Source organism: Zingiber officinale, chromosome 5A (genome assembly GCF_018446385.1).
Source record: "Zingiber officinale cultivar Zhangliang chromosome 5A, Zo_v1.1, whole genome shotgun sequence".
NCBI lineage: Eukaryota > Viridiplantae > Streptophyta > Magnoliopsida > Zingiberales > Zingiberaceae > Zingiber > Zingiber officinale.
In genome coordinates, this window is record NC_055994.1 from 81,615,202 (window position 1) to 81,637,940 (window position 22,739).

Consider the following 22,739-nt stretch of genomic DNA (forward strand, 5'->3'; position numbering starts at 1 on the left):
GGATGCTGCTGGCCTATGCAGCACATAAAGGATTCAAGTTATATCAAATGGATATAAAATCCACCTTCTTAAATGGATTTATCAAAGAAGAAGTATATGTAAGTCAACTCCAAGGATTTGAGGACTTAAAACATCCAAACCATGTGTTTAGGCTAAAAAAGGCCTTATATGGACTAAAACAAGCACCTAGGGCTTGGTATGAACGTCTGTCTAATTATTTAATATCAAAAGGGTTCAACCAAGGTCAAATAGATCCAACCCTATTTGTAAAGACCTTAGAAAAAGACATCTTTATAGCCTAAATTTACGTAGATGATATAATTTTTGGATCAACCAACTCTAAATTTTTAAAATAATTTACCAAATTAATGAAAAATGAATTTAAAATGAGTCTGGTAGGTGAACTTAACTTTTTCTTAGGTTTACAAATTAAACAAACCAAAGATGGAATTTACATCTATCAAACTAAATATTCTAAGGAATTAGTTAGAAAATTTGGAATGAAAAACTCAAAAAATATTAATACACCAATGATTACTAATATTAAAATTGACTTAGACTTAGAAGGTAAATCAGTAGACTTGAAATACTATCGAAGTGCGATGGGAAGTCTACTGTACCTAACTGCGAGCCGACCAGACATTCTTTTTGCAGTAGGTATGTGTGCAAGATACCAATCTTGTGTAAAAGAGTCTCACTTAACTTTTGTCAAAAGAATACTTAGGTATATTAAGGGAACTTTAAATGTAGAACTCTGGTACCCTAGATCTTGCACCCTTAACCTGACTGGCTATTCTGACTCAGACTATGTCGGGTGTAAAATAGATAGAAAGAGCACAAGTGGTAGCTGTCAATTTCTAGGTCAATGCCTAGCAAGTTGGTCAAACAGAAAGCAATACTGTGTTGCTTTATCTACCACTGAAGCTGAGTATATAGCCCTAGGTGAATGTGCATCCCAATTATTATGGATGATGCATACCCTAAGAGACTATCAACTAGAATATCAAAATACAAAATTTCAATTGATAACATAAATTCAATTAATCTAACTAAAAATTCAATTCATCACTCAAGGACTAAACACATAGAAGTAAAACACCACTTTGTAAGGGATCACGTAGCTAAGGGTGATATTGTACTTAACTATGTTAAGTCAAAATCAAACCTGGCTAACATATTCACAAAACCCTTACCTGAACTTGAGTTCAGTGCACTTAGAAGACAAATAGGAATGTGCTTAGTAGAATAGAACTTATTACTATATTCTTAAATGTTTTAAAATTCTAGGAAAAATCATTTTTCAAAATTTCAACTTTTGTTAGTTTTTCAAATATCTGGCTTAGCCTAGGATTTTATCTCCTAGAAATCATGTACCCCTAGTTTCAACCAGAGCATCTCATAAGCACACTAGGTTTAACTTGCTTGTGTTTGAAAATACTTAGAATGGTGTGAGATGCATAGGGTACTGCCTAGACTTAAGAATACTTATGTCTGTGCATCGACATAAGTCTGGACGTTAAATAGTAAATTACATTAATCAAGTTAAGTTATCCTGTATTAGTCAAAATTAACTAGATCACTAACTTAACTTGATTAACCAGGTGAAAACTGTTGCCCTCTAGGTAAACAACTAGTAGCTAATGGTTAGACATGTGGCTAAGGAAATGTTGTTACTCATGCTTGGACTGTAGGACTTTTTGAATTTTTTTTAAGGGTGGCCTTAGCTAAAGATTATCAAGTTTTTTTTAATTTAATTTTTTTACACCCTAAAAAGGTTCTTTTTGAAAATTTTTAAAACATTTTATCAAAGTCTTGTTCAAAAAATACTTTAAAGTGTTATCCATTTTTTCTAAAGTTTTCTTAAAGTTTTATCATTAATTTTCTGCAAACGTTTTAGCTAAGTTACTTTTCAAGTCAAAACTTTTCCTTAGCTAAAATTAATTTCTAACTTAATTTTTGAAATTATGAGAAAATTCTTCTAAAAAGCTAAATGTTTTTCAAAGTACTTTCGAAATAGCTTAAACTACATTATTAAAGCTAAGTGTTTATTCTATCTCCAAAAACTATTAAGTATTTCTCTTTGTTTTCGCATATTTTTCAAAGTTAGCTAAATCACTTTTCAAGTAAAAAATTTTTAGCTAAAGTTTTTACTTCCTTAAAACTTTTTCTAAAACTTATTTTTAGCTATACATTGAAAATTGAGATTTGAAAATGTTTAAAGGTTTTCTCTTTTTTGAAAACAATTATAAATAGCTTAGCTAAGTTAGCTAAGTTATCAAAAGAAAGATTTAAATTTTTTTTTCAAAGTGTTTGCAATTTTTAAAGCTAAATCATTTCTCAAACAAAGATATTCTTAGCCAAGGCCAATAATAACTTTCTCAATTTTTCTATACCTTCTTTTTGTTGATGATTTTGATATATGGCAAAGGGGGAGAGTATAAGAAAATTCAAAGGAATAGAAGAAATTCAAAATTCAAAATTCAAATTTTTTAAGAAGAGCTTTTATTAAGGGAGAATCTTTATACTTAAGTTTTTCACTAAAGGGGAGCTCTACACTTAATTTTATACTTGTATTATCATGCATATCTTTTTATGGCATTATTTTTTCTTAACTTTGAATTTGTGTTGCCATAATAAAAAAGGGGGAGATTGTTGGTGCGGTAAGCATCCGACGATCGAATCTAAGTTTTGATAATGGTAAATGGATTCAAAGTTAAGATTCTTTGTTGTCTAATGTTTGTGAATAAGTTTGCAGGAAAGTCCTAACTGCGGTTAGGCAGGTGGAAAACCCTAGAGGGTGGTAACCCTAGGTCCTAGGGGTGGTAACCCTAGGTGGAGGAAAACCCTAAGGGGTGGCAACCTTAGGTCATTGGGGGTGGTAACCCTAGGTGGAGGAAAACCCTAAGGGGTGACAATCTTAGGTCCTAGGGGATGATAACTTTAGGTGGAGGAAAACCCTAAGGGGTGGAAACTCTATGTCCTAGGGGGTGGTAACCCTAGGAAGAAAGTCCAGCTGGACTAGAGGATCAAACTGACAACAGGTATGCTCTCCTAGGTGGAGTAGGTGAGGACGCGTTCCCCGCGAAGGGAACATAGGCGTCGGTTCGACCTAGGGTTTCCGGTCGAAAATTTGAAGTCAGAACTAGACAACCCGAAAGCTGTCAATTTATTTGTTTTATTTACTATTTGTCTAACTCTATTTTGCAGGAAACTAACATTTCTACGAGGTCAGACTTAGCCATGACCGGTCGACCAAATGACCTGATTGGTCTATCGAACTGCATCACAAAAGGACTAGATTTTCAGATTGCAGACTGGGTTCAGTTAAGGGATCGGTCGACCGAACCTGGAGATCAGTCGACCAAACCAAGGATGGGAGTTGACCAGATCGAAGCCGGGGAGATCGGATTGGATGAGGAGGTCATCTGATCGGTCGACCGAACCTTGGGATTGGTCGACCGAACCAAGGATAGGACTTGACTAGATTGAAGCGGAGCGAGCAGATCAGGTGGATCGAATGAGGAGGAGATTATCTGATTGGTCGACCGAATGTGGGGATCGGTCGACCGATCTGCGTCGGGTCAAACTTGATCCCGAGCTTCGAGGATCTGGATTAGTTCTGCAGAAGCTATAAAAAGGAGCCTCGGGGAGCAGCTTGGAAGAACAACGATAAATAGAATTCAAGCGATCTTCTAAAGTTGTGCACTGCTCCAAAGCACTTCGACACTCTCACGATTGACGACTAGCTTCTTCATCTTTTTGCATTATCGGTATAAATTCTTTATTTAGTACTTGTATTTCAAAATTGTCAAAGATTTATGAATTGATAGTGATTTTCCACCGAAAGCGGTCTACGATCGTGGGCCTTGGAGTAGGAGTCGCCCTAGGCTTCGAACCAAGTAAATCTTGGAATTTTCTGTGTGTGTGTTTCTATTTTAATTTCTGCTGCTTAACTCGTTGATTTTCCGAATACGAAACGTGTGAAAGCCACAAGCGCTATTCACCCCCTTTAGCGCATCTCGATCCAAAAGAAAGTATTATCGAGAATGAGATCGAGGATAAAGAGTAAGTCGAGTTCCAAGGATGATGAACTGGCTCCAATTACGGACAGGAGGACTAGAATTCTACTGCAAACGATGAGTTTCTTAATTTAGTTAGGGAAATGCAATTTAATTCGTCGAATAGTGAAAACAGTGTACTTTCTATGTTGGGAATGTAAAAACCGATTTTATGTGACAATTATTATACTGTCGAAGCTGGTTGTTTTCGAACTTTGGGTTAAAAGCAATGCCGATGTCAGCCCCCGGTCGTGGAGCGTGACATTTAAGTGATATCAGAGCCAAGTTATTTTTCCCTAATCGGTTCGGGTAGAGCTTCTGATGAGAAGAAAAGAAACCCCGACTTAAAATGACTCAATCTGATTCCATAATTCGATCGAGTTGGTTTGGCCAATTGAAACATACTAATTAAGGTAGAATTTTGGGTTTTGTTTTTACATGTACAATTTTAGATTTTGTGTGCATGATTCCCATGTATGTTCTTCTACATGCATATTAACTAGATTTATCCTTTCTGTTTTATTTTTATTTATTTATTTATTTCTTTTCTATTCTCACTATTTTGAATTTTATCCACTTTTGTTTATGCACACTAACTAGATTTTATCCATTTCGTGTCCTTCCTTATCTAGTGGTACGTTAACGAGTTTAAAGTCCAACCATTATTCAGTATGTAGGGATGGAAATGGGGTAGGTTGAACCCAGCCCCTTAATAAACCCACCCTAACGGGGCGGGTTTAGACCTGCCTAAACGGGTCTCAAGGCGGATTCGGGGTGGATCATGTGTTTAACTAGACCCGCCTCGGACCCGCCCCATATAATATTTTTTTTTATTTTTTAATTAATTATTAATTGAATAAAAATTGATAATTAATTTTTAATTGAATCAAAATTGATAAATTTTAATTTATGATAATATTTTTGGGTTACAAAATATTATTAATATAAATATTGAAAACAAATTTAATGTTTAATTAATTTTTAAAATTTTTTATTTTGTATTTAAAAAAATAAAATATGACGGGTCTAGCGGGTCTAACCCGGATCCGCCTCGCCGGGTTGGCGGGGCGGGGCAGGTCCAAAGGGAGGTGGGGTTAGCCCCAAGTTTGGCCAAACTCATCCCAACCTGGACCCATTGCTATCCCTACCAGTGTGTCATGGGATGTTAATGTTGTGATATCCTTAAAGGGTTATATATACGTATGGGATATATTAAACATTTGAACCATTGTCCAACCTAGGCGGAGATATTACCTTGACATGTTGGGTGTAGGACAATGGCCAATGGAGCCGATGTAACCAGAGAGTTAGAGAGAGAGGTCGAGGAACTAAAAATGGTCTTAGCGTATGAATGACGGGAGAAGATTGAATTGTAGGGATTAGTAGACCACCTCTAAGCGAATGTAACACGACTTGCCTTTTATCACCGCGCTGCGAAGAAACAACTCAAAGCGCACTAGAAGAATTGCGAGAGGCCGAAGACATAATTGGAGGACTCACCTCTAAGCAAAATTCGCTATTAGAGCAAAAATAAATCCTACAACAACAGACGGATCATATCCAGTAGGAATACGATGGGTACTACAATTAAATGGAGAAACAGGTGTTTGAATTCCTCGATGATCAAAACGCGGTCTTACTTGAAGCTATTGAGCAGTAAAAAGGAGAAGACAATAATGGGGAAGAGGAAGAGGGCCTCGAAGAGGACCCTATGGAAGATGAGGAGTTAGGAGACGTGGAAATAATAGACTAGGCAACAGACAACTGGGAGTTAGAATAGAGTGCTTCATTATGTTATGTTATGTGTTTATTCATTAAAATAATTTAAAATGATTTTCTCTACTCTGTCCTAGCATTAAGTTACACATCCCAACAACTATCCTTAAAATATCATGATCTTGTAGGAAATGGCACCACGAGCAAATCATAACCCACGCTATGCTTTTCCAAGAGAAAATAACAATGAAACATGTGATAATGAACAACCACCACCAAGATCACCAAATGACAATGAAATAGGTGGTAGTGAACAACCACCACCCAGAGCACAAGGCTTAAGCTGTGAGGACCTAGTGGCTATAGCAATAATAGTGGCGACCACACTTTAAGGGTTTATAAACCTAACCCCTAACCAATCACCACCACCCACCCCTCAACCCAATGGGACTAAACACCATTATGAGTCTCTTCGGAGGGGAAGAGTTCCGAGCTTCGATGGGAACCCAGACTCGGAGGGGTACTGATGTGCCTAGATTGTATACACTTGTTTAACATGTTTTGACGCACATTCACATATTTTGCGCATGCTTTATCTATGCATTTTCATACTTCTAGCTTTGCTTTTAGCATATTTATTCTTCTTGTTTGAAGATCTGCTTTTGTGCATTTTATGCATGCAGGAGTCTTATTTGGAGAAGAATTTATGATCGAGGCCAAATCTGCAAGCTAACGAAAGGAGGAAGACACCATCTTGGAGGGCCACACGGCCATGTCTGGGAGAGTGACCTAGGTCGTGTGGTGATGCTCACGCATGCAGCATTAGCAGAGCAGGGCAATGTCCAGGCCGTGTGGTGATGATCACCCATGTAGCTTTTGCAGAAAAGGAGAAGGTTATGTCCGTGTGTGCATCACACGACTATGCCAATTGTGAAGCCAGGAGAGCCACGACCGTGCAAGCCTTCCAGAAGCCAAACAAGCCCTGGCCGTGTCCCAGACACGACCGTGCATGAGTTCCAGAGCTGGAGGCAGAACAGGCCGTGTAGATCTACACGGGCGTGCAAGGATGGTAGTGGCAGAGCATGTCACAGTCGTGTGCATCACACGACCGTGTGAGATGGGCAATGAAGAGAATGACCTAGGTCGTGTCTCACACACGGCCGGGTCTCGGGGCCGTGGGGCGCCTAAAATTTCTGCTCTATAAAAAGGTTTCTTTCACCATTTGAAAGGGGAATTCTCCCTTTTGGGAGAGATCAAGATTTGGGCGATTCCTCACCTTCTTGGAGGGATTTTCCGACGATCTAAGGGCAGATCTTCAATGAATCGACTCCGAGAATGAGGATTGGATCTGAAGACCATTCTTCATCGTAGATAAGCTTTTCTTCCCCTTTTCTTCTTGGATTTTGGGATCAAGATGCTTGTAATCTTCTTGTCTTTGGGTTTCTTTTCTTGTTCTATGGATTAGATCTCTTTGTTCTAGGATGGAGGGAGTATTTGCAATATGATTTGATGTAAACTCTTGTGGATTTGCCAATTTTCTATTTCTATGATGTTGTCTTGTTTGTATCTATTTGATTTTGTGTGGATTATTGCAATTGGACTTAATTATCATACTTGATTGAATGTTTGAGTATCTTATGGATCTTATGGAGGTAATTCCTCATTCGAATATCTGAGGGATGTACGTGACAGACAAGCCCGTGTAAGGACGATTGAGGGATAATCTTGAAGGTGAAATAAGGTCATTCAAGGGGGTAGGATAGATTGTATACATTAATCTTTTATATATTGATTTGGGTTGAGAAGTAATGAATTCCTATGTTGATTATCCGAGGGACGCACGTGACAAGCAAGCCCGTGTAAGGACATCATAGGAATCATTCCTAATTGATCACATCTAGATATAGATTTTGGTCCTAAGTCGGTTGTCTATTGAAAGAGAGAATCGACAACCTTCTACAAATAATGGACAATTGAGGAATAAGATTTGGTAGATCATTTACATTGAATAACATTACAAAGAAACCAAAACTCCTAGAACATCCTTTTATCATAGTTCTTATTCCTATTTCTATGCTTTACTTTTCATAGTTGTACTTAGTTTTACAAATCCATTGATTAGTTGTTTAGCTAATTCATGTTGAGATATCTTTAGTGGTTATAACCAGTCTCTGTGGATACGATATCTTTCTTTATTACTGATGACGTATCTGTACACTTGCGCATCATTAACAGGTACTAAATTGGTTGAAAGAGAGAGAATCATCTTCTATTGCTTGAAGTTCCCAAGAAATTAAACTGGAGGTGGTAACCCCATTCCTGGTGGATAAAGATGCAAAGTGGTGAGAGAGCGTTGTACCTCCCATGTTGGAAAGGGGACCAATCACATGATAGAAGTTTCGGGAAGTCTTTTTTAGGCAATATTTCCCAACGGCCATGCGACATCAGAAGCCAACTAAATTCGACAATCTCACTCAAGCTCCAGATATGTCAGTAGTAAAATATTCATCCAAGTTCCACTCACTAGGATCCTATTCCTCAACAATCATGACAGATAAGACATTAAAACTTTATCGTTTCAAGAAGGGCCTAAATAGTAGAATTCAGTCGGCTCTTGCGATCTTCAAGCCAAGAGATTTTGAAGATGTAATGGGGGCAGTAGTCTGAGCCAAAATGGATATCAAGTGGCATGAAGAGGAAAACAAATTGAAAAGACTCCACACAAGTTAGGGCTCCTCCAACAATGGTCAAATGTTCAAAATGTCAAATCTTTCAACCCACCAACTAGGAGGACCCGCACCCCCTCGGACCAACCAGGAGGCCAAGGCGTGCCTACTTGCATAATTGCACACCCTAGAGAGTGCCGCAAGAAGGTAGGAACGTGCTTCCGATGTGGACAAGGGGTGTATCGTATCACTCAATGCCCTTATCCAGAGCTAAAGGGTGAAGGTGCAAGCCATGATACAGGTACAAGGGCTCAAGGAGATAAAAAAGTAGCCGCAAATGTCCGTGTATATGCCATAACCGAGGAAGAAGTAGAGGCAACTAATGATGTTGTGGCAGGTACCATTCTAATCAACAATCTACTTGCTTACGGATTATTTGATTGCGGTGCCACACACTCATTTATCTCTAGGAGATTTACCAAGAAAATAGGGGCCAAACTAGAAAACTTAGAAGAATCTTATAAGGTAGTGACACCAGCAAATTAAACCTTTGAAACACATACACTATATAGGAGTTGTAGTGGCCAAATAACAAATCAAGAGTTTAGGGTTGATCTCAAACAACTCAACATGGTGGAGTTCAATGTGATCTTTGGGATGTATTGGCTAGCAAAAAAAAAAAAAACCATGCATTGGTGGATTGCCATGTGAAGACCGTCTAGTTCCAAACCCTAGATCAAGAAGAGATTGTGTTCCATGGTAAAGTTAAGAAGTAGAAACCTCTCTTATCCACTTCTCAAACTTGGAAAACCATGAAATGTGGGGAAGAAGTATACCTTGCAATGATAAGCAAGGTCAAGGAAGACTCCGAGTTAAGACTAGAAGATATATCGATACTAAGGAAATTTTTAAATGTTTTTCAGACAAACTTCGAGGGGCACCTCCGGACCGAGAAATTAAATTCGAGGTCAATTTAGTGTCAAATACCATACCTATTTCAAAGGCTCCATACCGAATGGCCCAAGCATAACTCAAGGAAGTCAGGGAACAACTCCAAGAACTACTAGATAAGAAACAGATAAGGCCAAGTACATCACCATGGGGAGCACCAATGTTATTCGTAAAGAAAAAGGATGGCAGCATGTAATTGTGCATCGATTATAGGAAGTTAATAAGATCATAATCAAGAACAGATACCCTCTACCAAGAATTGATGATCTGTTTGACCAACTCAAAGGAACTTGTAATGCCCCGCCTCCTACTGACTAGGCTGTAAGGCCGGGGGTTACAATCAAATGTGCTAAACTGAACTATAAGGTGCGGAAAAACTGAATTAATTAAAACTCTCTACTATTTGCTATCAAATCTGGAATTCTATGTTCAGAGTACATTTCTAAGGTTGTACATATGCTAAGAAGGGAACCTAAACTCTCTATTTGGTCAAAAACTGAAAACAAGCACTTCTAGCTGAAATCAAACTCTCCGATCGATCGGCTGACCGACTGGAGTTGTTTGATCGATCCACTGATCGATTCAACGTGCTACTGTGCACGGAAGCCCCGTCTGGATCGATCGGCTGATCGATTCAGTCTGGCCAATAGATCTAGAGATCGATTCAGAGGCTCTCTGTTCGCGGGACTTAAATTCCTAATCTATCGGCTGATCGATCCATGGCCGATCGATCAGCTGATCGATTCATCAGCTTTCTATACGTGGCAGATCGTTTCCCAATCGATCGGCTGATCGATTGAGGACTCCTCAATCGATCGGCTGATCGATTGAGGACTCCTCAATCGATCAGCTGATCGATTCCATAGTGTTCTGTACGCGGGGACTTCTTCCAATCGATCGACTGATCGATTGAGGACTGCTCAATCGATCGACTGATCGATTGGGTTTCTGATTTCTGGAGAAATCAGACTCGAGCTGTACAGAACCTTCAGAAATTCAACTACAAACACAACACTAATACTAGGCATGTCATTACTCATGGTTAGCTAACTAATATCCAGACAACGAGTAATCTAAGCATAACTTTCATACTTCAAGATACACAAATAACTGAAAGTTCAGGAAGATAACACTATAAGAAATACTAAGTTCTCAAATTTTGCTGTTTTCCCCAAAGATCTTCATTCCAGGTTCCTTCTCACACACATCTTTATCGCATTGCCCTCCAGCCTCCGCTAATCCATCTTTCCTTTACCTTTATCTGCAGTATAAGGAAAATGAAACTATAAGCTTGGGAGCTTAGTAAGAAACCATCTACCTCACAAAACATGCATTCGAAGAAATTATGCTTTCAAGGATGCTATTCGAAATACATGCTAATGATCATGCTGAAAATGCTAAAACATGGCATATTGACATGTAAGTCATGCTAACAAATACTGAACAAAAAGCTATCCATTGTATCAACAAGCTAACTAAATCGATACATAAGCAAAGCTAATTGTTATAACAAAAAGAAAACTAGACTGAAGCTAAGCTGTATTCACATATCTGGTTGTAAAGTTTGAAAACTATTTTCATAAGTAGATAAAAATACTAAACATGCTGCTGATGGGCCCGGCAACTGTACTTGTTGTGCGCGCATCCCTAACTAGGCCCGAGGTAGCAAGTCCCGAATCCAGTAGGGCTACTAGATTATCTAAACCTAGGGACGACTATGGGAGCCCAACCCAAGGACAACTGAAGTCCAGTACAGTGCCACTGATAAAGTAAAATACTGATTTTTAATCTAATTTATTCTGTCTTGTTCTGACTAGGTTATCTGAACCTAGAGGCGACTATGGGAGCCCACCCATTGGACCGTAGTCCCATATAACTGAAGCAAGGCTATGTATGCTATTTAAAATGCATCTAAGGCATTTAACTGAGCTATTAAAATACCTACTGTAGCATTTAACTATACTAGGCATTTTATCGAGCACTTGGTGTGCTCTAATTCTGCATATGGCTAAACTGAGATCATAAATGCGAACTAAGGGCATAAAAACATACAATTAGCTACTTATACTGCAGGTGAGGGGTTACTTACTTCCTGCGCTAACTTTCCTTACAATTCGATCGCTAGATTTCCGGAGAAGAAGATTGTTTCGATGATCTTCCTACGTCTATGCGTTCTTCTCGCGGAGAGGAGTGTCCTCGTATCGGAGACATCGTCGGGAGGTGCTCCTACGACCCTAGGGATGAAACCCTAGGTCTCTTGGACTTGTGCGCCAAGAGGATGAGGAGAAGAGGGGCGGCGTCGGGTGAGGGTGAGGGAGAAGGGAATTGCCGATCAAAAATAATAACTCTCCACTTAATTTCCCTATTTATATTAAGTGATTAATACACCCCAACTAAACCTTAAGTATAATTGTTCTCCTCCTCTGTCAGCACACCCCTGCTGGGGTCCCTTGGTTACTAGAGTCATCTATAAGTCGTAGAGTTTAATAGGTCTCGGGTTTAATTCCCGCTTAGGCTATTTTACATTTTTATTTAATTTTGCTACTTCTGCTACTCCAAAAATTCCATAAAAATATTCTAAAATTTCAGAAAAATAATAGAATATTTCTAAAATTAAATTGAGAATTTTTCAGGCATTACAAAACTAAAGTGTATTCAAAGCTCGACTTGAGGTCAGGATACCACCAGTTGAAAATAAAAGGAGAATATATTCTTAAAACTACTTTTTGAATGAGATATGGGCATTACAAATTCATAGTAATGTCATTCGAATTAACAAACACTCCTGCAACATTCATGGACCTTGTGAATCGTGTCTTCAAATCATTCTTAGACAAGTTCATGGTAGTATTCATCGACGATATCCTCGTCTACTCATCAAGTAAAGAAGATCACATAGAACACCTCCGACTTACTCTTGAAATTGTTTGTTAGAAACAATTATATGCCAAGTTCAAGAAATGTGAATTCTGACTAAAGAGTGTAACGTTCCTGGGTAATATCATATTGACAGAGGGAGTATCAGTGGACCTAAAGAAGATGGAGGCGATACTAAAATAGCCACGACTGACAACGATTACCGAAGTTCGAAGCTTCTTAGGATTAGCTGGCTACTACAGAAAATTTGTCGAAGGAATTGTTGGATCATGAGAGGGGGAGGGGGTGAATCATGAGTTTTTTTTAAACCAAAGTAATTTTTTAAAATTTGAAATAAAATCGCAGCGGAGAGAAAAACTGAAAAGAACATAAAAAGACACGGTTGTTTTTACTTGGTTCGGAGCCTTCAACGACTCCTACTCTAAGACCTAGGTCCGCAGATCTATCGATGGGTATTCTACTAAATGCCTCTTTTAGAACCGTCAAAAGAGGTAATCGAATATAAAATGATAGAGATAGTATAACAACCTACACTTCCCTTTTTAAAACAATAGTACAAATACTTGCAACAATTTAAAAAGTTTACCAACAATTGGGGTGCACTCGTGTGTTGCTGTCGGTCTATCAGAGATGATCAGATGACTCAAAAAAGTAGCTCGGTGGCAGACAGACTTCTATGAAGTAGCATCAAGAAGCTGGAGCAGTTGGAACTTCAAATGAATGCATAGAAGATCATATAAGTGATGTATCTTAAAGCTTGGTCGAGCACTTCTTTTATAAGTTGTGGTAGGCACCTTCCATAGGGTTGAAGGCACCTCCAACGTGTAAAATCTGATCCCAAAAAGTGATGATCCTTATCACCAAAGAAGTTATATTTTATCCATTAGATGGTGCTTTCCATAGCACTGAAGGCGCCTTCCATGAACAATGCGAATGCGTCTTCCAATGCATGAAGGTGCCTTCATAGAAGGTGTCTCGGGTACTATTCACCAAAAGTTTTTTGTGCTCTTCTTGCCCTGCAAAATATGTTAGTCTAATAAATCAAATAATAACCTGCCAGATAGTGTTAACACAGTAATAAGCAGTAATAATTAGTTTATATCCTCTCAGAACCAGGAACTAGTCAATGCCTCAATTTAGGGATCTAAAATGGACCTAAATTGAACTGACACCTACTATCCCTCAACTGGAACGCGTTCTCACCGAGTCACTCTCCTCCAGTGACTTACCTTCACTTACCAACTTGCAGTCGATTGACTAGCCTCTCGACCCACTAGGTCTTCCCGTCAATTGTCAAGTCCGCAAACCCAAGTGGACTTCGCCAGCTGTCAAGCCTCGGGGACCCAGCCGAACTTCCCGCCAGATATCAAGTCTGCCCTTTGACCTATCTAGGCTTTGTACCAACTATCGGGTCTACAGACCTAGTTGGGTTTCATCCTGGTGTCACATCCTCTAGACTTGTCAATCTCTTCATGCTTGGTAGATGTATTAGATAACAAAAATACCTAACTTAACTCACTTGTCATTCATCAAAATCTGAGTTAGACTGTTAGTACAAATTGTACCAATAATTTCTTCCTTTTGATACAATAATAACCTGAGTTAGAGTTAGGAAAAGATATGCAACAATAATAATAACTATTTTTTTAATAATAACTATTTTTTTTTTCTCTTGATCATTTTAGTGTTAAGGGTTTTGAAGGATCTCCCCCTTTTTCTTACTTAACCTTAACCTTCCTCCTTTGACATTCATCAAAAATGACATATAAATAAAAAATGTAGGAAGTCTAGCAAAGTAAGCATGGAGTAATAAAGCTTTGGCAAAACAAGTACAAAATTTTCAGGTTTATTGAAGGGAGGAGTTTAGTGTAGAAAAAATTTCACTTAATTTGAAATAGTGTTCAAAATTGGTAATAGATTTTGAAAGCTAACAATTGTAAAGTAAAATTTAACAATATTTAAAGTGTACACCAAAACACTTTTCAAAGTAACTTTTCAAAATATTTGGAGAGTGAGTTACAAAATACTTTTCAAAATAAGAGATATCAAAAGATCGTTTAACAAAAGTTTCGAACGAGTTAAAGTATTTTAAATAAGAATTTGGAGTTGTTTGCAAAATACTTGAAACAAGAGGTTTTATCTTTGAAATATTTTCAAAATATTATAAGTATTTGTGAGTAACAGAAAATTTCTAAGGAAAATAAATAGTCTTCAAACATATTTTTTAAAATGAAAGTTTCAAAATAGTGTTAGAAGATTTTCCTAAGAAAAATTTTTAGAAATATTTGCTTTGTAAAATAGTTTTAAAATCTTTTCAAAGTAAAAAAATAACCTTTAAATAAAGCAGATAATTTGAAAAAGGATTTTTCTTTTCAACGCAGGTATCTTAAATTTTGAAAATATTTTTGAGGGTGATTGTGAAATCATTTGGAAAGTATTTTAGAAAGGAAATAAACAATTTAGAAAATTATTTTTAAGTTATCCTCCCCTTGAACCTAATATTCTTTAAGGAAAATATTTATCTAGAAATTATCCTTAAATGTCTAACCGTTAGTTACTACCTGACTACCAAACAATAGCAGTTTCACTGGGTTAGTCAGGTTAAGTAAATGTATCCAGTTAGTATTTGACTAAACCGGATTATTTAACCTGATCACTGTTATTTTGATATTTTTCACCTAGACTTGTATTGATGTATTGATATAAGTATCCGAAGTCCAGGCAATAGCTTATACATCTCATGTTGTTTTAAGTTTTTGAATGCATAATCAAGGTAAACCTATTGTGTTTGTGAGATGCTCAATTCCCAGATCTATAGGAACATTCTTTCAATGGATTTGTTCTAGTCTAAGGCTAAAATTAATTTTGGAATTCTAGAAAATGAGAATTTTTTATAAAACTTAAGTAAATAATTTTTTTGGAATTTAGAAATCATTTTAAAATTTATAATACGTGTCCTAGTCTATGAAGCACATTCCTAAATTAGCAAATAGAGAGGCAAAAAAATAGCTAAAGGTGTAGATCAAGTCAATCAGATATACAATGCATAATAGTGCACTAGATAGAATCAAATATAGTCATCATAGCAGATGGAGGTAGGGTCTGCTCAGGTGCTCAGTAAGCCTGAAGAATCTATGAAAATGCGACGGGCATCCCCTCTCGGAGAGAGGAGAATTCCGTGGTCATGACTCGATACAGGACATAGTCCTGTACCCTAAGGGAGAGTGATCTAAAGTCAGTCACAATAAGTAGTCTCTCCTCCCTAAAAAAACATGTGAATAATATCCAATGTAACATGGGAGTAGGGTTTGCCAAATGACAAATATCTACTAGGGTAGCACAAAAATAGATATGTTAATCTCCTAAATCCTAAGCTATCATACAATAGAGTGGGGGAGAAATGAAAGTCCTTTCCACCAACTCTGGTGGAATATGTCAGGTCATCTGTAACGACCCACCTTCCTTACTACTCTTTAAGGTGACCGTTACTTAACTATTAACTCTACTTACTAGTGTTACTTATGCTAATATTAGCAATACTCAACTTTGTCACGCCCCTAGAGAAGTTCCTACGAAAAAATTTCGGCAGCATCTACTCTGTACCGGTGACTATAAGGAGCATACATACACAAAAGAAATAACATCATCACGCAGTTTAACAAAATCAGATCATGCAAGTAATGAATAGCGGCAACATAATGAAATACAACTTCTAACTCCAAAATTTTCTTATCAACCTAAATAAAGAATTAATCTAAACAAATTCTTAAACTAAGTCCCAAGGCTTCTATAGTCCACACATCACACATCCATCCGCACCTCCTTGTCGCCTTCCTTTGCTATAGCTTTTCCTTTCCTTTATCTGCAGTAAGAGGAAATGCAACTATAAGAAAAATGCTTAGTAAGCACTATCTAACTCACAAAAATCTCAATATGCATGTATATATATCTATAACATAAACTAACTGAATGCTTACTGAAAACTACTCATGCTCATCTAATACTAAAGGAATCAAACAGGCTGAAATGCTAAACATGTAAAGCTGCTCATGCTCTTCTAATAGCAAAGGAATCAAACATACTGAAATGCTAAACAAGTAAAGCTGCTCATGTTCTTTTAATAGCAAATAACAGTAAGCTAATCTAAATAACATGCTAGCATAAAAGAAAACTAAACTTGCTTATTTTAAAATAAAGTGAAACTTATTTCATTTGTTCTAAACTTATTCTTTTATTTCACTTGTTTAAAACTTATACTTTAATACTTCAAAATAATAATCAACTTCTCTTGGGCCCAGGCGTAGTACCATCTTATGCGCGTTCCCTAATAGGTTGGGGTAGCGAGCCACCAATCCTAAAAGAGCAGATCTTGGTCTACCAGGGCCAAGACCTTGGAATTGGACACCTGAATTTGTTTAACGACAACCTTGGAAGTCGGGTACTAGCCTCTTCAAAGTAAAATATCTTATTATCTTAATTACTTCTTCTTTAAATGTCTTGGCATTTTAACAAGCACCTTGTGTGCCAAAATCCCTAAAGTCTTGACTTTGGGATCTACTTAAGGCCTTGGCCTTTTTCTTTCTTATACTTTATCTTTCTTATACTTGTTAATACCTCTATTAAAAGGATGTCTCATACCAAAACTGCACTAAAATGCTTATTAACATTGCACTGAAATGCTTAACAGAATTGCATGGAAATACTTAATAAAACTGTACTGAAATACTTAACAGAATTGTATGAAAATACTTAATAAAATTGTACTGAAATGCTCAATAAAACTGCATACTATGCTAATCAAAATTCTGCATATTTAGCTAACAGAAATCTACATACTGTACTAACAAAACTGCACTATAAGCTTAACGAAACTGCACTTGAATGTTAACTAAAATCTGCACTTGAAATGCTTAATAAAATCTGCTCTAAGATTGGAGTTCTGCATATAATACATATCAAAATCTGCAAGCAATACTTATAAAAATCTGTATACCATACAAGCTTAAACTAAATCTAAAACATGTTGGAATTAAAACCTATATAACTTGTTTTGTTTTAACATAAACTTGCGACAGAAATGTTATACCACATCTAATGAATCCAAGGGTTCCATATATAAGAAAACTAATAGCGAAAGATCCATAGCAAAACTAAACAAACTGGTTTGCGATACACGACAGTAAGGAAAAATCTAAAACTGATGTGTTACTTAATGAAGCTAAACTACACACTCCAAATTCAAACCATTTCATGCTTACTGCCTAGCAACAAACCAAAAACTGCAAGACCAATTACAAGCCAAGCATACACATTAAGGCTACACTGCTTATCAATTCCAAGCCGATCATGTACAAAAGAAATAAATCTGTTACGGCAGGTTCCAAAAACAAGGAAGAAGGACTAAATCCCTAGCAACCATAATCTGTTACAGCAGGTTCCAAAAGCAAGGAAGAACTAAAATCCCTAACTATTCCAGTTCTGTACAACATGATCTGAAACCAATTTGGTAAAATATATTCTACACAACATGATCCTAAACAAGAAGGAACTAAATCCCTAGCAAGCATAAATTCGGCTCAAACACAATCCGAAACAAAGAACATGCTGTGGATGGTAAGAAATGAAACAAAACCCCAAAACAACTCTTACTGCAGGTGAGTAGCAACTTACCGAGGTGTTCTTGGACTTACAACCGAAGAAGAAGGACTTCTAATGCTTTTAGGGTTTTGGATAGTTTGGAATCTCGGCAACTTCTTCACATCTACCGTTCCTTCTTGACGAGAGGAGCTCGGATCCGAGAAGATCTCGCGGAGTTCCTTTTGGTCGGCCGCTAGAGAAGCCCTAGCTCCCTGCTGCGTTTTCGCCCGAGAGGAGCTGCGCCGTCGGGAGAGGAAGATAGGGAAAAGATTTTCCTGAAATAACTTAAGTTATCTCTTTTATAATACCTAGGGTTCTTGTTCAATGTTATCCCTTAAATATATCTCACTCTTTCCTTAATTAGCAACACCCGCTTGCACACTTGGTCAGCCGGGTTCGCTTAGGGTTCTGCTTAATCCGAGGTCTCCGGTTCGAATCTCGGCTTGGACATTATTTTTGTCGAAACTTCTTTCGTTTAGTAAAAATATCAAACGACCTTCAAAAATTACATAAAAATACTCTAAAAATTTCTAAAAATCTTTAGAATATTTCTATAGCATTTCTAAATATTAATAAGGACTTTTAGAACTTAAGACAAGAAAATTTTGGGTCATTACATCATCAATCTTAACTAGATTATTATAAAACTAAGAACATAAATCTAAGTTTACTGGATGACTATAGTAAACTAATTTATCCAACTGATAATAATCAATAATCTCTATAATAGGAGCGCAATAATGGGTAAAAAAGGTCCTACTCAGAAATCTAGACTTTAATGCAACATATGTATGCTATAGAAAATCTAACCTAAGCCACTCAGTGGAAAATCTAGCATCAGCAGATGGGGTTCTGCTAGAGCTAGGGTTAACATGTTGTCATTTCCTAAAATAATTATACATGCAAAATATTCATATAACAACATATAGATAGTCAAAACTAACTAGACAGTTAAGTTAGGGTGTACCAAGGAGACATTATCGAGGTTTGGAAGGATAAAGATGGAGAAATGGTGGAAATCTACTATGGGAAGGTGCCTTGCCATGGCCCAACTCGCTAATAGAGTAAAGCTTTATTTGTTGGAAAAAGTAGGATTAAAGGCGCCTTCAGCCTGATGGAAGGCGCCTTCCATGTGCTATAGATGACACCTTCAACCGTATGAAGGTGCCTTCAGTGGGTTAGGGCGGGATTTTTCCCACCCGCTTGAGGGTGCCTCCGATTGTGTCAGAGGCACCTTTAGTAGCGCATTTTTTTGTTTTAGATTTTAATTCATTTGGATTTAAATTTGATTTTAATTTAATTTAAGTTTTATTTTAATTTTAATTAAATTTTTAATTTGAATTTGAATTTGATTTAATTTTAATTTTAATTCTTAGTCATCTCATCTAATCTATATTTTCAGATAAAAGGATTCTATAATTTTGTAAGATTTGTTAAGTTGAATTTTAGGGTTTGGATTAACTTGTGTTAGATTCAAGTTTAGTTTTGGGTTCAACAAACATGCATTATTTGGATAAACTTCTAAGCTGTGGTGAGTCACCTGAACATCATTAGAGTAACCACACCTTCAAAATTTTCCAAATAATTTTGCCCACTGAACTTAATACTAAATTTTAGTCTAACCAGTCAAGATTAATAAGGGGTAGCTTTAATTAGTTCCACTAAACTAAATGCACCAGGTCGAAACCATATCTTCCTAGACAAACATAGACAGAGCTTTCCTAATTTATTATCATCCAAAACTTCTCCAGTACTATTTTATCAAGTTAAACTTTTGTCCCTATTTAACTTAATTAGTCTTAATTACTTGGATGGGTAAACTATTGCTTTGGAGATGCCAACTAGTTTGGAGCCTCCTCCTAAATTATTGAACTTTAGGTTTTAGGTTTGTGTCAATTTGTTTTATAGTTATAATAGACTTAGTTATAGTTTAGATTAATTTTATTTAATTTATATTTAGTTATTGCTTTGTTTGACTTTATTGAATTTAGCTTAGAGAGTTTAATTTTTGAGATTAAGGTTGAGTTATTTGGTTGATTTGGTTTTAGATAGTATATCTTATTTTTAGGTATATAATATTGATTGATTTCTACTTGCATGGTTAAGCACGCTTTTGGAACCCAAGATTTATTTAATTTTGAATTTTGAGTGACTAGAGATATAAATATTTCATAAGTTGAGCTAGACTTGTATCAAAGTCCGGACTTATTGTATATAACTCTTTGTGATCCAAGTATCATATTAAGGTACTTGGATCAAGTTGTAAATTTTTATAATAGTTGTTTTAGTTCAACTACTTCACCTTTCAATTTGAAATTGTCCTCTTCAAGTTTTACAAGTTGAGTTGGGATTTCAGCTTGAATCAGCTCAGTCGTTGAGATTGATTTTAGTTGTTTGTTAAGTGTTTTATTTTCTATACTTAGTTCGTTTATTTGATTTTCAGACATAGTTAATTTCCTATGTAAGCATGTAATTATTTAAAAAAACTTTTTACTTAAAATATATTGTACCTCGTCGAAACCTTTGGAAATGAGTGCAAACTTGTGGCTCGATTCTGGTTCGGATCCGTCTTCTGATTCACTTTCGGATTCTGGTCCGTATGCCATTAGCGTGAGGTAGTTAGTGTGCTTCGGCTCGTCATTGTCGGATTTCTCCATGGATGATTCGTCCCAAGTCACCTTGAGGGTTTTCTTCTTCTTGAGATTCGAGCAGTCGTGCTTGTAATGTCCTTTCTTGTTGCATCTGAAGCACGTGACATTTGTCTTATTGTGGTTGGGAGTGGACTTGATCTTCTATAGATCCTTTTTAATGAAGTCTTTCTTTCTACTAGTGAACATCTTTCTTACCAGGTTCACTAGGTGTTCTTCATCGTCTGAGTTTGGGTCAGACTCATCTTCTGGTTCTGGTTTAGGTCTAGATTTTTCTTTTGTCGATCTTGCAACAAGAGCAATACCTTTCTCGGTTTTGACATTAGTCTATTCATGCATCTCTAATTTAAAGAAAAGTTTATTTAATTTTAATTTAGATAAATTCCTCGAGATTTTGTAGGCATCCACGATGGATGCCCACAATATATTTCGAGGAAACACGTTCAGAGCATACCTTATTAGATCTCGGTTCTCTATCTGGTAGCCGATCATGTGGAGCCCGTTGAGGATGTCCTTGATCCTCGCGTGTAACTAACTTACAGTCTCTCCTTCTTGCATTTTGATGTTAAATAATCTATTTAAGAATAAGTCCCTTTTTATTACCTTTACGTCGTCGGTTCCCTCATGTAGTTCTATGAGCTTGTCTCATAGCTCCTTTGTATTTTCGTGTGGGTCGATGCGGTTCAATTCCTCCTTAGTTAGTATGCACTGGATTGTGTTGAGCGCCTTGAAGTCGATCTAGGCCTTCTTTTTCATCTCTGGATTCCAATTTTCCAGGTCCATTGGAATTCCGATGTTGTGGTTGACTGGCACCTTGTATCCTTTGGTGACTCTAAACCACTGGTCAAAGTCGGTGTTCAGGTATACTTCCATTCACTGTTTCCAATATGGGAAGTGCCCTCGTTGAATAGCGGCAAACGAACAGTGCTGTATCCTTTGTTTTAAGCCATTAATTCCTGAAACAGAAACTTGGAAATATTGCCAAGACTTGATCTTGGAGTAAGTAGTGTGGGAGGGGAAAGAGAACTGATTGGTGTTGCACTAATTTAGAATATTGCAAAAAAGATGAGAAGACTTATACAAGAGGTAATCGCACCAATTTGATTTTTTAAAAAAACTCAAATCCGAAAATAAAGATTAAAAGAATGTTTGAAAATCATCCCTGTTTGATTGGTGGTTGCACTAATTCAGAGTCAACTTGACTCTGATACCACTTGTTGGATCGTGAGAGGAGGAGGGTGAATAATGAGTTATTTTTAAAACCAAAGTAATTTTTTAAAAACTTGAAATAAAATCATAATGGAAAGAAAAACTGAAAAGAACATAAAAAGACATGATCATTTTTATTTGGTCCAGATCCTTCAGTGACTCCTACTCCAAGACCCAAGTCTACGGACCTATCGATGAGTAATCCACTAAATACCTCTCCCGGAACCACCAACAGAGGTAATCGAATACAGAAAGATAGAGATAGTATAACAAACTACACTTCCCTTTTTAAAGCAGTAGTACAAAGACTTGCAACACTATTAAAAGTTTACCAACAATTAGGGCGCGCTCGTGTGTTTCTGTCAGTCTATTGGAGATGATCAGATGACTCAGAAAAGTAGGCCGGTGGCAGACAGACTTCTATGAAGCAGCAACAAGAAATCAGAACAATCAGAACTTCAAACAGATGCGTAGAGCATCATAGATGTGATGTATGTTGAAGCTTGTGTTAGTGCAGGGAGCACTAGACGATCAAACCTGAGTTTTGATTATAGCAAAGAGTTCAAAAGTTAAGATGTTTTGTGATCTAACAAGTGTGATTGAGCTTGCAAGAAAGTCCTAAGTGTTCCTAGGTAAAAGTCCTAGTTGATTCTAGACAGGTGGAAAACCCTAGGGGGAGGTAACCCTAGGTCCTAGGAGGAGGTAACCCTAGCTTATGGAAAGTCTTAGCTGTGGTTAGGTAACAAAGTCCTGGTCCGGGAGACTAGGCAAAGTCTTGACAGGTAAAAGGGCGTCAGGTAAAATCCTAAAGTTGAGAACTCTAGGTGAAAATCCTGGTGGGTCGCGGATACTAGGTGAAAGACTAGATGGGTCGGGGATCAAACTTCCAGCGGAAAAGTCCTGAAGTCTCGGATTCTGAGCAAAAGTCTAGATGATCTAGAGGATCGGTCTTGCAAAAGATAAACTCTCCTGAGATG